General features: G+C 48.1%; 1 protein-coding gene across 1 annotated transcript in view; it reads right to left on the bottom strand.

Annotated features, from left to right (window-relative positions):
* LOC119397072 (uncharacterized) overlaps nucleotides 1-12956 on the bottom strand; it is a 237680-nt gene that overhangs the window by 70576 nt on the left and 154148 nt on the right. The window lies entirely within an intron of this gene.

Raw genomic sequence — 12956 nt, 5'->3', positions numbered from 1 at the left:
TTTAGGCGCCAGAAATAGGCAGGCAAATCAATGTTTTAGGCTTCCGAAATCGTAAATATAGGCACATTAAGTTTTCACATAAATGCAAATAATTTCAAACGAAGACGTGCGCGACCTCTACCTACGACAGGAAAACAAAAATGTTATTGCTTAAGATGGCACAAAGGCGCCAACAATTGAATATAGACTGCTTTGTCCCGCACGGTTCGCACTCCCGTGTTCTGCAGAGTCAGTCATGTGTCTACTGTCGAATCAACACACTCCTTTGTGTCTTTCCGGCATGACTAAAGTGCAGAGCAGGAGCAGACAGCCAGATTGCTAAAAGACCAGAAGGGAGGGATTCCTCCTGTTGACCGGGTCGAATGGCGTAGAGCCAATTTCTCCCCTGGCAGTGAATCATTGGCGTATGCAGGGGGTAGGGGGGTACAACCGCGCCCCTCCCCCGAAACTTTTCAGTTTGCGTGTGTCTATATACACGCACACATAAAACGCATGCACGAACATATATAAATTATGGTTGTCCGCCCCCTGCTGCAGTGAGCACCTTAAAAAGTAAATTACAAACAAAACAAAAACTGCGTGCACATCACATGCTTCTTTTTTTTCTTTTTTTTTTGCTCTTCCCTCTCCTTTGCGTTGACGGCTCTCCGTGGTTTCGCATTCGCCAACCGCTCGGGCCATGTCAGCGCGGCGGCGAATGCTCGCCGGCGTGTCCCATTTCACTGCTGCCTGCGGTGTTGGTTGGTTAAACTAGAGGACTAGAGTCGGTTGAACTAGAGGACTAGGTTGAACCCCCATAGTTCCCAATGGTCAATCTTACGCGGTAACATGAATAACAGTCTCAAACAGCACCCGGACGCGAAATTTGAGGCTAAATAGCGTCCATAAAATCGCCAATTTTGGAAATAGGCATTTATAGGCATTTGTAAGCATTTAGGCCCGAACGCCTAACATAGGCATTTATAGGCACTATAAAAACACTATAAAAGCCCTTCTTAACCTCTAATTGATGCTCACATATCAAAAAGGCACGATAGGAGCGCAAGGAACAAAATAGCATTTGCCTAAAATCCGGTCTCTACTAATAAACATTACATATGTACTCCTATGACTCAGAAAGCTATATCTAAGCGTTGTTCGACCAGAGAGGAATACGCTAACGAATGCTACGTGTGACATTTAGATTATCGCACCACAGCGTGCACTCTGTTTGGATAAAACTGACGTTTGCGCTCTATCATGAGTGCTGACGTTACGTCGGACCATAAGTTACCCTTTAAAAGCCAGTTCAGTCGACGTGCCTGATAAACCCCCTGATGGGCCCACAACTGATTAAATAAATAAAAAAAAACATATCGATCCACCTCGTAGCGCTTGATTCAAAGCTAAAGAATGCAGCATAGACAGCTACTCGCTGACTGCTTGGCACGAAACCGATTCCCCCAACGCGTGGGATCTTTCACTGATTGCGTCCTATTTTCTTTTGACTCACCCAATTCGGGGCATTCCTTCTCCCCCGCACTCTCTTCCTCTTCTGTTTGATTGGGGGAGAGGGTACGAAGCGCACACACGCCAATGTAGGCGGTTGCTGCCTTGAAGAAGGCGAGACCAAACATTGGCTCCAGTGACACCCCGTGTTACAAGGATTTTTCATCTTTCTGTCCTGTCGCAAATTTCTCGGCGTTCCATCAGCACTCACGCCCCTTTTGTAGATGCGAAGCAGCTTTTGCTCTGGGCTGTGTCCGTAGTTCCATTGGCGACCGTCCGCTTTCCAGCACCTGGCATAGCCATCTGTAACGTATTGAGCGCGCACTCGCGCCAAGGAGAAGTCTTCTTCGTCTTGTTCTTCGACCGCCTTGATGATGATACGTACAGAGCACTTTAGGGGCCCGGGCTGCCGTGGGCTGTCCTCTTGGCGTAGCGCAGACAAAACCATGAGTGCTGGTACGCGCTAGCGCGTTCGGTGGTGGCCTCTCCCCCTTACACTCTCTCAGTAATCACGTGATGGCGTCGGGGAACGAGATTCTGCAGACGCGCGATGAAACCGCGTGGCGTGCTCCAACAAGAGTTCGGGACGAGTAACAGCAACAGCAACTACAGTGAATTCGTGGTGCGCTCCACTTGCAAGGACGCGTTAACATCGGATAAGGTGCCCGTGATGAACGGAACCTTAAGTCGACCCATGCGCTGCTTCGCATACCCACATGGTTCCCTTTAGTGGGAGATGGTGTAATTTTTTTCTCGCAAATAACTGCATAACATCTTGGAGTGCTATGCAGCTTAAAAGGACTGACAACCGATTTTTTTCCACCCAGTTTTTTACGAAGCAACGAAAGGCTTTGTGAAACGACAAGGCGCAAGGTTACAAAAGAGAACCCTGGGTTCTAATCCCACTCGAGGTGAAACTTTTTATTTATTTATTTATTTATTTATTTATTTATTTATTTATTTATTTATTTATTTATTTATTTATTTATTTATTTATTTGCACATATCTCGATTTTCACTCGCGGACAACGAGCTCTTCAACGCTATCGCGTTAAAATGAAGCCTCTTTAGCAGCCGGTACTTTTCTTGTGGGTATCCCGCTCGGTTCTCTATGGGTACTCCTCAAGGACTGTCCATCCCAGCGCCGGGTCGAGCCGCTGCTGCGCGGCGCTTTCCAACGCCCTACCGGTCACATATAGCTACAGACGGTGCGCAACTGTTGAAGTCGCTTGGGAGTAAACCCGCCCTGTGGAAAATGGAAGCGCCAGACCCTAAAAAAATACGAACATAGCGCGTAGCGACAGAGCATTCGTACCTATCCTTTGAGGCGCACTTTTATAGTTTCTTTTCAGCAGACGAACAAGAATGTTCACAACAACCTATTATGCAAATTACCCGATCGCTGTTCGGGACCATGCTGCTGCAGTCACAGCGATGCCGGTAAGTCTTAACACATAATGAGGCTATTGATCCTCACTATTTAGCGAGGATCAGCAAGCTGTCTGCGCCGTTGCCGCATCTCACCTGTATCGTGAACGGTAGCGGAGCGGCGCGCAATACGTTTGCCCGCTCATTGCACTTTTGCAGCACGGTCTAATGTTTATCAATTACCTTCCATGTTTCGGAGCCATTTGCCTTCTGTAACACTAATCCTGGGTTGAGCTTATACACAACGATCGACAAAACAAAGCTCTGAGGACACGCTACAGTCGGCACACACTGATGTCACGCAATTTACAATGGTGTATACGAAGGGTGTCGTGTTCGTGGTTCTTTGGTCTTGTACTTAAAGTTGATCCACATTTCCCAGCGCACACGATGATAAGTGTCACGGGCTCTGGGAAATTTACTTCAATACAGTCACTTCGCCTTACGACAAGCGTGATGTAGTTTTATCGTTTATCGTCCTGTCGTGCTCTTTGGCTTCTCCTCAAAGAACGCCGCTCGCGCCGAGTCCGTGCTTCTGCCTTGACTGTCGCCATTGCGTATTGCCGCTGAGTGCCGTCAAATGAACGCCTTAACGCAGGACAAATAACAATAAAACTAAGCCAGGAGGACGGTGAAGCTGTCAGCGCGCGAGTGCATGTGATCGGCTAGCGAGATCGGTTAGCTATATTTGAAATGCACGCGCTTACACCTCATTGGTCAAAGCGAGTTGGCGTGACCAGCCGGTGCAGGCAATAGCGTTTTAGCGGACGCCTCGCATCAAGCGCGCGACCGATGGCCCGATTCGGCATCCAATCGGACGTGCGGCGATTCAGGACACATGGGGCGAACGAGCAATCAGCCCGCATGCTCCGCCCACATCCGGCGCCTCAGCATGCACGCTCGCAAGACTTAACATCCTCTTCATTGAGTACAAAATAAACAACCTTACACAGCCACGCTTCGTTCTATAAGAACATTGTCACTAAACTATGCCTTCGCAAGCGACAGACATCGTAAAACAGCCCGCATTCACTCACGACTCCGGGCGTATGCCTAGCAAGGCAGACGCTGTCGCTAGCGCCGTTCGCGATCGAACGTGAGCTCAACATAGAGCGCTTATTTTTGCCTACGCGATTGAGACTTGCGGTCTTATGTGACGTGTTTACATGCGCAATTGGCTTTCTCGACGGCCTTGGCGGGAAGAGCAAAGGTGTAAGAGAAGCGAGCTGGTTCGCTGAGACGGCTGACGCCGCTGTTTACCTGCGAAATAGGCTTCCATCGCGGCACGATATCTCGTTGGTGGTTCGGAAACGGGCGTCGCCTTGCAGAAATGGCATACTTCAAACATCACTTTATTCGATCGTGAATTATTTCATTTCTGAAACTAAGTTTAGCCAATGTTTTTCATACCACCGTCAACGGCAATATCGGCGAATGCCAGGGTGATCGGAGCGGCGAGGAATGGTCCAACGACACGGGCGCCACCAGTGGCATGACGTCAGGCATCTCCCGCGCTGCCATTGGCTGCGGCCGTCAGACCGACGCGGCAGCCAATGTTGGCGCGAACAGCCGTACGGCGAACCGTGTTGGAATTCGCACCATGTGTCCAGCACTTCGCGTGATCTTACAGCGAAAGCTGTTACGAGGTCACAACAAGGGCCGTTTTTGGCGCCGCAGTTGTCCGCCGCCGCCGCCGCCGGTGTCCGTAACCAGTATCGCGCGAAATAAAAAAAAAGTAAACAAGAAAAATATCCAGGATGGACCGAGGTCCGAACCTGGGCCCTCTGCTTGGGAGCCCAGTATTCTACCTCAGAGCCATGCCGGTGCTTGAAACTGCCTTGCAAAAAGATCCTATACAGGCTTCATGCCGGGAAGTAACCACATTAACATATGTAATGTAGTGTGAGAAGAGTAAAATAACAACCAGGGCGTCACACAACGCGAATTCTGTGACCAGGCGTCACACAATGCAAATTGCGCAACGAGTGGGAACCCATTACAAAGGGTTCTGCCATAATTCTTTATCGTCATCAGCCACAGCATCAACAAAGTGCACATAATGCCTTAAGGGTGTTTAGCATGTACCACGGTTCTCAGCAGAATGGCGAAAAATTGCAGAGTGGCTGCTTCCCTACTTCACAAATATTATGATGATTTATAGCGTAGTGGGTTCCTCCCAAGTGCACTTCTATTGGCTGCCAAGGAAGCCCATCAGGCTTCCATGATCCATTTCCTCAGGGTCTTAATAAAGTTAATTCCCTCTCTCTCTCTCTTTCTTTCTCACGTTAACGTATGTTATAAAGCGTGGTGACGACCGGGCGTCACACAATGCGAATTACGTAACTAGTGGGTCGTTTAAAGCTTCCAACCCATTACGAAGGGCTCAGCCATAATTGAGAAGAGCTATAAGGTGGGCTAGTTGGTGTTGATTCATCTTCAAAGGTGCGCTTAGTGAACACAAACGAAAAAGTACAGGACATAAGGCAACGAGCGCAAACTACCAACTGGTTTATTGTCTGACAAAAACGTAGCCCCAAGAAAGGGGTGTGTCAAACGAGCATGCGCAGATGCTCATAAGAAGGCAAACGGGGCAGGGCGATAATGAGCATGGGGGGGGGGGGGGTCAATACAGGTCAAATGACCCAAAAGCCAATTTGCGATGTTAAGCACAGAGACAGGTTCATAGAGTGCACGAAAGGGGTGGTGTATAAGATACCGTTATCGTGTGGTAGGTCGTAGGTCGGACAGACGGGACGATGCCTTAATCTAAGGCTAAGAGAGCATCGGTACGCTTGTCAGCAGCTAGCAGCCGCTAGTAACTTAGCGGCACATTGCAAGAAATGTTCATGCAAAGCCTTCTTCGAAAGAACAGCTGTAGTAGCCCGCTCCGAAGATAAAACTGTCCGAGAAATTTTAGAGACATTGAAAATTATGGAAGAAGGCGAGGAAGCTTGTGTTAGTGCCCCTTCTATCGTCCTTACAGCGGCTGAGGTAGATTTTGCGAAAATTACAAGCTAATTTTGATTCGATCTTGCTTCTTCGGATCGCGTTCCCTCCTTACCCTCCTTTTTCACCTTTTCCTTTCTTCCGTACCCCCCCCCCCCCCCATGCTCATTATCGCCCTGCCCCGTTTGCCTTCTTATGAGCATCTGCGCATGCTCGTTTGACACACCCGTTTCTTGGGCTACGTTTTTGTCAAGACAATAAACCAGTTGGTAGTTTGCGCTCGTTGCCTTATGTCCTGTACTTCTTCGTTTGTGTCGTTTGTGTTCACTAAGCGCACCTTTGAAGATGAGCCATAATTCTTCATCGTCATCAACCGTCGCATCCACAAAGTACACATAATGCCTTACAGATGGTACCTCGCTTCTCCGCAGAATGACGAATGTCGTGGTGGGCATGCTTCCCAGCTTCACAAAAATTATGATTTGTGGCGTAGTGGGTACGTTGTTAGTGTACTTGTATTAGTAGCCACAAGAGAGTTTATAACGAGTTCTAGAAATACCGCTCTTCCAGCTTTCGCTGTGACTGTGCTGCGCTCTCCGCGAAGGCCTGGCGTTTTTTTTAACGAAATCACGTAGCGATCTCGCTAAATCTGCCGCTAGAGTTGAAATGGGATCAGGGATTCGAACCTGCGACCCCTTGCTCCGTGGTGTGATGCGTTTAAGCGCTTGGCCACCATGCATACATTGTCTAGCTTTTTTCTTTCGTTATTGCCTATGTACGTACATACAGCGTATCAACGGCGACATATTTATACGCACTATTTAGCGTTGGTGGTGCACATCTTGGAGGGTCTTCAGCAACGTGCACAACACCCGCGAGATGGCACAAAGGGCCCACGCCACGCTTTTAAACGTCATCGCCCCGCCTGGTGGCCGTGTTTCATCGCGCCGCGTGCATGAATATTGGACCCGGAGGGCGTCGGCTTTTTATGCGGCACGCTTTAGGTATCCACCGAGAAGCGAAGCCAGGCTGGCGATCGGGAAGGCGATACGAACACGGCTCGATTACGCTATCGCGTTCTCCTCTTGAAAGCGAAGCTCAAGCGTCCTTCAAGTTTTTAGGGAATGCTTAAATGAAGCGCCTATAGCAAGTGTTCTGTTCTTCAATTGTGTCGTCAATACAACACATTCATACCCGTCCCATAAATTTTTTTCCGCAAGCGCGGGTGTGTAGCCCAGTGGTTGTGACACTCGCCTTCAGACCACGAGGGCCCGGTTTCAAACCCCGCCTCGCCAAGAAAACTTATTTGGTTTTATTTATTTTATTCGTGTGTCTAGCGAACGCAAACGGCGGCACTATGGGGACAAGAGAGCATCACTGTACGAACCTTTACTGAACTTTTTATTTATTGACTTCATTTGTGGATGTGGAAAAAGCCATTTTCTACAAATCGCGAAAGTGGTATGTAATTTGAGATATTCAACATCTAGCTTTGATGCCGATATCGAAGCTGATTGCGCCTGTGGCGCAGGCAACGCAGCCGCTCTGTTACATCAGACCGGAATTACCCGTGACCAGGAAGTGCGAATATTTAAATGAAGGCGCGTCGCAGCGGATCTGGTCAGAAAAAACGGCAGATGATCCCACGTGCACCAGTGGATCGCCTTGTGTGATGTTTGGTGCTTATCTGTTTCTTCCGAGCGGTGTGCAATAAAACCGCAGCGTCTACCTTTTCTTTGTATGCAGCATGAAACACAGGGCACACCTTCACATGCGGCGCTTCTTCTTGCAGACGGGCGCAATAAATTTTAAATGCGAAACATGTCTTAGTGAACCTTTGGCACTTTGTGTCTATCTATCTATCTATCTATCTATCTATCTATCTATCTATCTATCTATCTATCTATCTATCTATCTATCTATCTATCTATCTATCTATCTATCTATCTATCTATCTATCTATCTATCTATCTATCTATCTATCTATCTATGTATGTATGTATGTATGTATGTATGTATGTATGTATGTATGTATGTATGTATGTATGTATGTATGTATGTATGTATGTATGTATGTATGTATGTATGTATGTATGTATGTATGTATGTATGTAGCTGCCTACATCAGGGGGCTCTCCTGGTCGTCTCCTTAACTTGGTGTACAACAAAATTGGTATAGGAGGACCTGAAGATATGACAAACACGATTCGCAGCTCATGATATGAAATCCTTTCCACCGGTCACGTGTGATGCATTCCCGCATATCGCTGCCCGCGGTATGCGCCAGCAAGATTTTGGGCATCTTAAGGTAGGAGCCCACGTCGCAGAAAATGCGGTGCCGGCGTCGACGGCGTTGTCGATGGGTGAAATATTCCTATAGCAGCAAGGAATAAAAATCAAGCCGGAATCGATCCCGTGCATGGCAGGCAAGTGTTCTACCACTGAGCCACGCCAGTGCTTTAAAATGCTTCGGAAAAAATCCTACAGGAGCGCCATATCAGGACAAGCCAATTGTAGTTGCAGTGCTGACTGTCCGCTTCTATATCAATGTAATGAACATTCTATATGTACAGCTATGACTCCGCAAGGTATAGTGAAGCGTTGCGCTAATACGCCTACGCCGCTGCTTATGATATGAACATCGTCGCAGCGTACCGTGCACTTCGTGGCGATGAAACTGATGCCCGTGCTCTAACGTGATTGTCGACGTTACGTTGGACCACGAGCCACCTTTTACACTCCAGTCTACTCACCCTGCCTGATAAGCACAAGATCGGGCAGAACAACTCCATTTTCACAAAGACGTAGATTCACCTCGTCACACTTGGCTCAAGGAAACATAAAATGACGGCAGCTTCGCATTAGTGGTGCCAAGCCAGCCTTCCTTGTTTCTGTTTATTTTTACAGCAGAGCTGTTGCTCGAGGTTTTGTCGTAGATAGAAAAATCATCATCATCATGAACCGGCACGCGCTCAGTCGCCGCCCGACCACTCTGCTGAATGACTGCAGAAGCTCTCCGCTGCTGGGGCCCAGCCTTATTGCGCGACTTAGCGCTATTTCTTTCCCTTTCTTTCTTTCTTTCTTTCTTTCTAGTTCTTGGATATGTATCAGTTTCTTTCTCTTTCTCGCTCTTTCCACCTTCATTTCCCTTTCTTTCTTTTCTCTCTCTCACGTGCTCCAGCTCGCCGTGTTCGTTTTCGTTTAACGCTCGCACCTGCTGCACTCGGTAGTGAAGCGTGCCCAATTCCTGTGGCGCATTTATTGACGAGCACAAGTTACCGATAGCCGAAGCTGCTTCAGCTGTTAAATTCCTGCGTAGGCTGCCGCTCGCTGATTGCTTCGCATCAAATTGATTCCCACAAAGCGTAAGGTCTTTTCAGGATTCTCACGGACGTTGTCGGCAAGTATTTAAGCACTGGAATACCACGCATAAACAGTATTTTTCAGTTGGCCAGGAATTTAGCATTGCCAGTCGACTAAATGTGCTTCACTGACAAGCCTCTCCGTCATTTTCTTTATGGCCATATAGTGTTACACATTTCTTGGAATCTGGCCATTGGGCTCGGATGACGCCTCGACGCTTTATATCGGCGTTCATTGGGAACCTTTGCGAAACAGGTGATCCAAGGTATTACCAGCGTGGTGCTAATGCGTCTTATCGTCGTTTGCTTGTCTCGAGCCTGTGATGTGTGGCATCCCTGGCAAGAGACTCTCTGCAAGGCCAGGCGGCACAGGCCAAGTGTGCCCTTATCGCTCCACAGGATCGCGACCAGCCGCCGGTGTAGCGCATCAAGTTAGCTTGAAGACGCAGCTTCGATTGCCAGCCGCACTCGAATGGGGCAGAGGTGCGAGAACACCCGCGTGCTTGAAATAAGGAGCTCCGAGAAAAGCCCCTGGGGGTCAAGATTAATCCGCGAAGATTTAAGATTATAGCGAAGCACCAAAGCTGCAGTCGGATTTATTCATCTCAGACGAGCAATGAACTGTGCTTTGATAAGCGAAGACTCTGCCCGGCTGGGCTGCTCACGCGCGTCATACAAAGCGGGGCGGCCATAATGAGAATCTGCGGAGTAATCTTGCTCGCGCTTTGTTGAGCCTTGGCCTACAAAGGAAACCATGCTCGATGACGCTTCTCGCTATTGACGTCCGAGCGATTCGCTCCTCCCGTTGTTCGCGTCCGCTTAATGCCTTTCTCTGTGTGCTCGCGTGTTTTGCAAGCTTGGTGTCTGAGCTAAACTGGTACTTTTGATCCATTCGGGCCCTTGAGGGTTGCGAGTGCCAAAAGGTTTGCCCGGAGGCCGTGGCGTGGTTGGGGGTTCAACCCGCCCCGAAAATTTTACATTTTGCATGTGCGCGCGTATACACACGAACATACAAATAGCCCTGAAAGAAAGACTTTCTGGCTACGACGCTGCGCAGGGACGTGAGTTTTTTCGTTTCCGTGAGGGATCTCATAAACCCCTTATTGCCAGTGCACTATGCCTGTTAACTGCATGAACTGCAGTAGTGAGACAACGGGCTCAGCAAGAAAGGAAACGCGATCTCCCTGCTCAGTTTGTGAATTTTGTTCCAAAAGTGGGGGAAAACTGTTGAACACTTGGTATCTGTTGTCTTTCGCAGGATTCCGTGCAATCGTGCGTTAACTGAATCATGCGTTAACGTGATAATCGGTGCGTTGTTTTTCACAATAAAAATTGGGGAGACTCAGCGCCGTGTCCTTCTACGCGTCCCGTCTTCGATGTCGCACTTTGCATGATTTTAGAGGAAAACAGAGAACAGTGATTGAAGTACGAGACATGGGCAGATTTCTGGGGTTACAGGAGAAGGCCATTGGACACGAACAGGCCCGTGGCTGTGACGCGTCTACGAGTACAAGGAGTGCATCACGCGGGTTATACCTTATCGAGCTTGCACCGCATGAGTGCAATGGAAACTGAAGGGGCCCCTTCTTTGAGCTCCTCCTGCTCTTACGCGCTTCCCAAGAAGGAAAAAATACCTCTTCATTCAATAAAACACGCCGTGTAAGTGTATAGCTAACGTTTTCTCGCAACGACTTCAGGGTAAACAGAGCCAAAAAAAGAATTGTGCTTAAACAAGCAAATTTCATAGACTGCTGTTTTTGCGAGCCACATCTGTTGCCGCAGCTGTCGGAGGGGATCGGTCAATGTGTCGTGTCGCATTTGCTCTGAAACGGCTGCTCTGTTCATTCAGCACCTCCGCCAAGAAAGATATTTACAAAAATTTATTCCTTTAAAGGACTGGGTGCTGCCACCGGGGCAATTCTTCAAACTTCTGTACGCGACCTACGCAGCACTTTCCTTCAACACCAGTTCAGGCGCGAGTGCATGCTATTCGAAGGTGACTGAACAAAAATAAAGCGCAAGCTAACTCTAGAGACACTTTTATTTGCTTGAAAGCATGACGTCGCATTTGTGCTGCGCTCCAGATGCTCGCACGAATGGCCCCTGTCAAGGGTCTTGGGTCTTTCATTGAAAGAAAATATCACGCTTACGGTGGCTCTGTTGTAGATGATATTTGGAGATAGGAGTTTGTTGGAGACAGATTGGAGATAGGAGTTTGTTCTACTACTGCGGGATAACTTCAGGTCATACCACGTAGAAGATAGCAGTCAGCGACGTCTCCAAGCTTGCTGCAGTTCACTGAAAGTACGCCGAAAGTCACTGAGGCTGATCGCATCAGCTGAGGCATATGGAATATTAATACCGAAACTTCGACCATGAAACGCACTTTAGAGAGCAAGTTCTTCCCGAGTGGCGCTAGCCAGGACATTGCTGTGCTTTTGCAAGTGCGGACATCACAAACTGAGCAAGATGGACAATCGCTTGCTCTGCTATTAGAGAGGCTAGCACTAGCCTCAAAGCTGATTTAGCGAAGCCGAACATATTCGATAGGACCTCCTCGTCCGCAACCACTTGGCGGAGTACCTTTGAGTATGCTCGCGAAAAAAAAAAATTAAGGCAGCTTTGCACTAGCGGTGCCAAGCCTGAAGGAAGAGCGCAACTGGCTGGCCTTCCTTATCTCTCTTTATTTTTTTATTTTTGTTTTTCTTTCTCTGTGTTTCTTGTATCTCTTTTTTGTATGTTTCTTTAGATTTCTTTCTTTGTTTCTCTCTCTTTCTGCTTCGTTTTCTCTCTTTATTTTAACACGAAAGTGCCGGGGTCCACCAAGATTTTCATGACGTATTTCCGTCGCGGAAGTACGTCAGTAAAATGAACGCCATCAGATGGCAAAGAAAAAAAAATACTATAAGAAAAAGTTCCGTTGACGGTCCGCGACGATGGCTGGCGGGCGTTTAGACTACTGAGCTACCGCCACACACATTACGGAGGCTACATGAACGTGCCTTTTATCTTTCACACTTTCCTCTTTCACATGTGCTCTTGGATTGCTGGATGGTGGATGCTGTGAGCGTCCCCTTTATAACGGGGCGGTGACATCTGTGCCACCAGGCTCCAAAAAAAAAAAAAAAAAAAGCGCCGTTGCTACGACCGTCTCATTCGGCGCGTTTCCAATACAAGTTTAATTTCGTCAACGCTTTAGCACACCGTGAGGTAGCAGCTTTAGCCCTAGCCTCGCTCATAGCATCCATCCATATCGAAAAATAGCTCTCCGACGTTCGCCTGGCTGTCGCACGTGTTCCCCGCTCGCCCTGTGAGAACGGCCAGGCTAGAGGGAAGGCAAGACGCGCGTAGCGTTTCTCTTGGCATTTCACGACGCTTTGAAGGAGTGCATATCGAGTATCAGTGTTTATTATGTGCTTGTTGATGGCATCTTTGCGCGGGATTCACCATATGCGGTGTCCACATGTTAAGAACTTCAGCTACCGCAAGGGTTAATCATGATCATGGGTGTTAGTCGTCGGTACGGGGATGTGCCACTAGGCGTCAACGTGAGTGAGATGCGTCCGCATCAAGCGGTGCTATATTTTCCAAACAACAGTAGACATTGTACGAGCTCTCCATATACCAATGCACTATAAACAGTAAACTACTTCTGTGACGACACGTTTCACTTTCGTGCTATACCGATTCCTATGACGGAGGGATCGGCTATCATTTTTTTCTTTATTTCTC

Source organism: Rhipicephalus sanguineus, chromosome 6 (assembly GCF_013339695.2).
Source record: "Rhipicephalus sanguineus isolate Rsan-2018 chromosome 6, BIME_Rsan_1.4, whole genome shotgun sequence".
Taxonomy (NCBI): Eukaryota; Metazoa; Arthropoda; class Arachnida; order Ixodida; family Ixodidae; genus Rhipicephalus; species Rhipicephalus sanguineus.
This window is presented reverse-complemented; position numbering and strand designations above follow the sequence as displayed.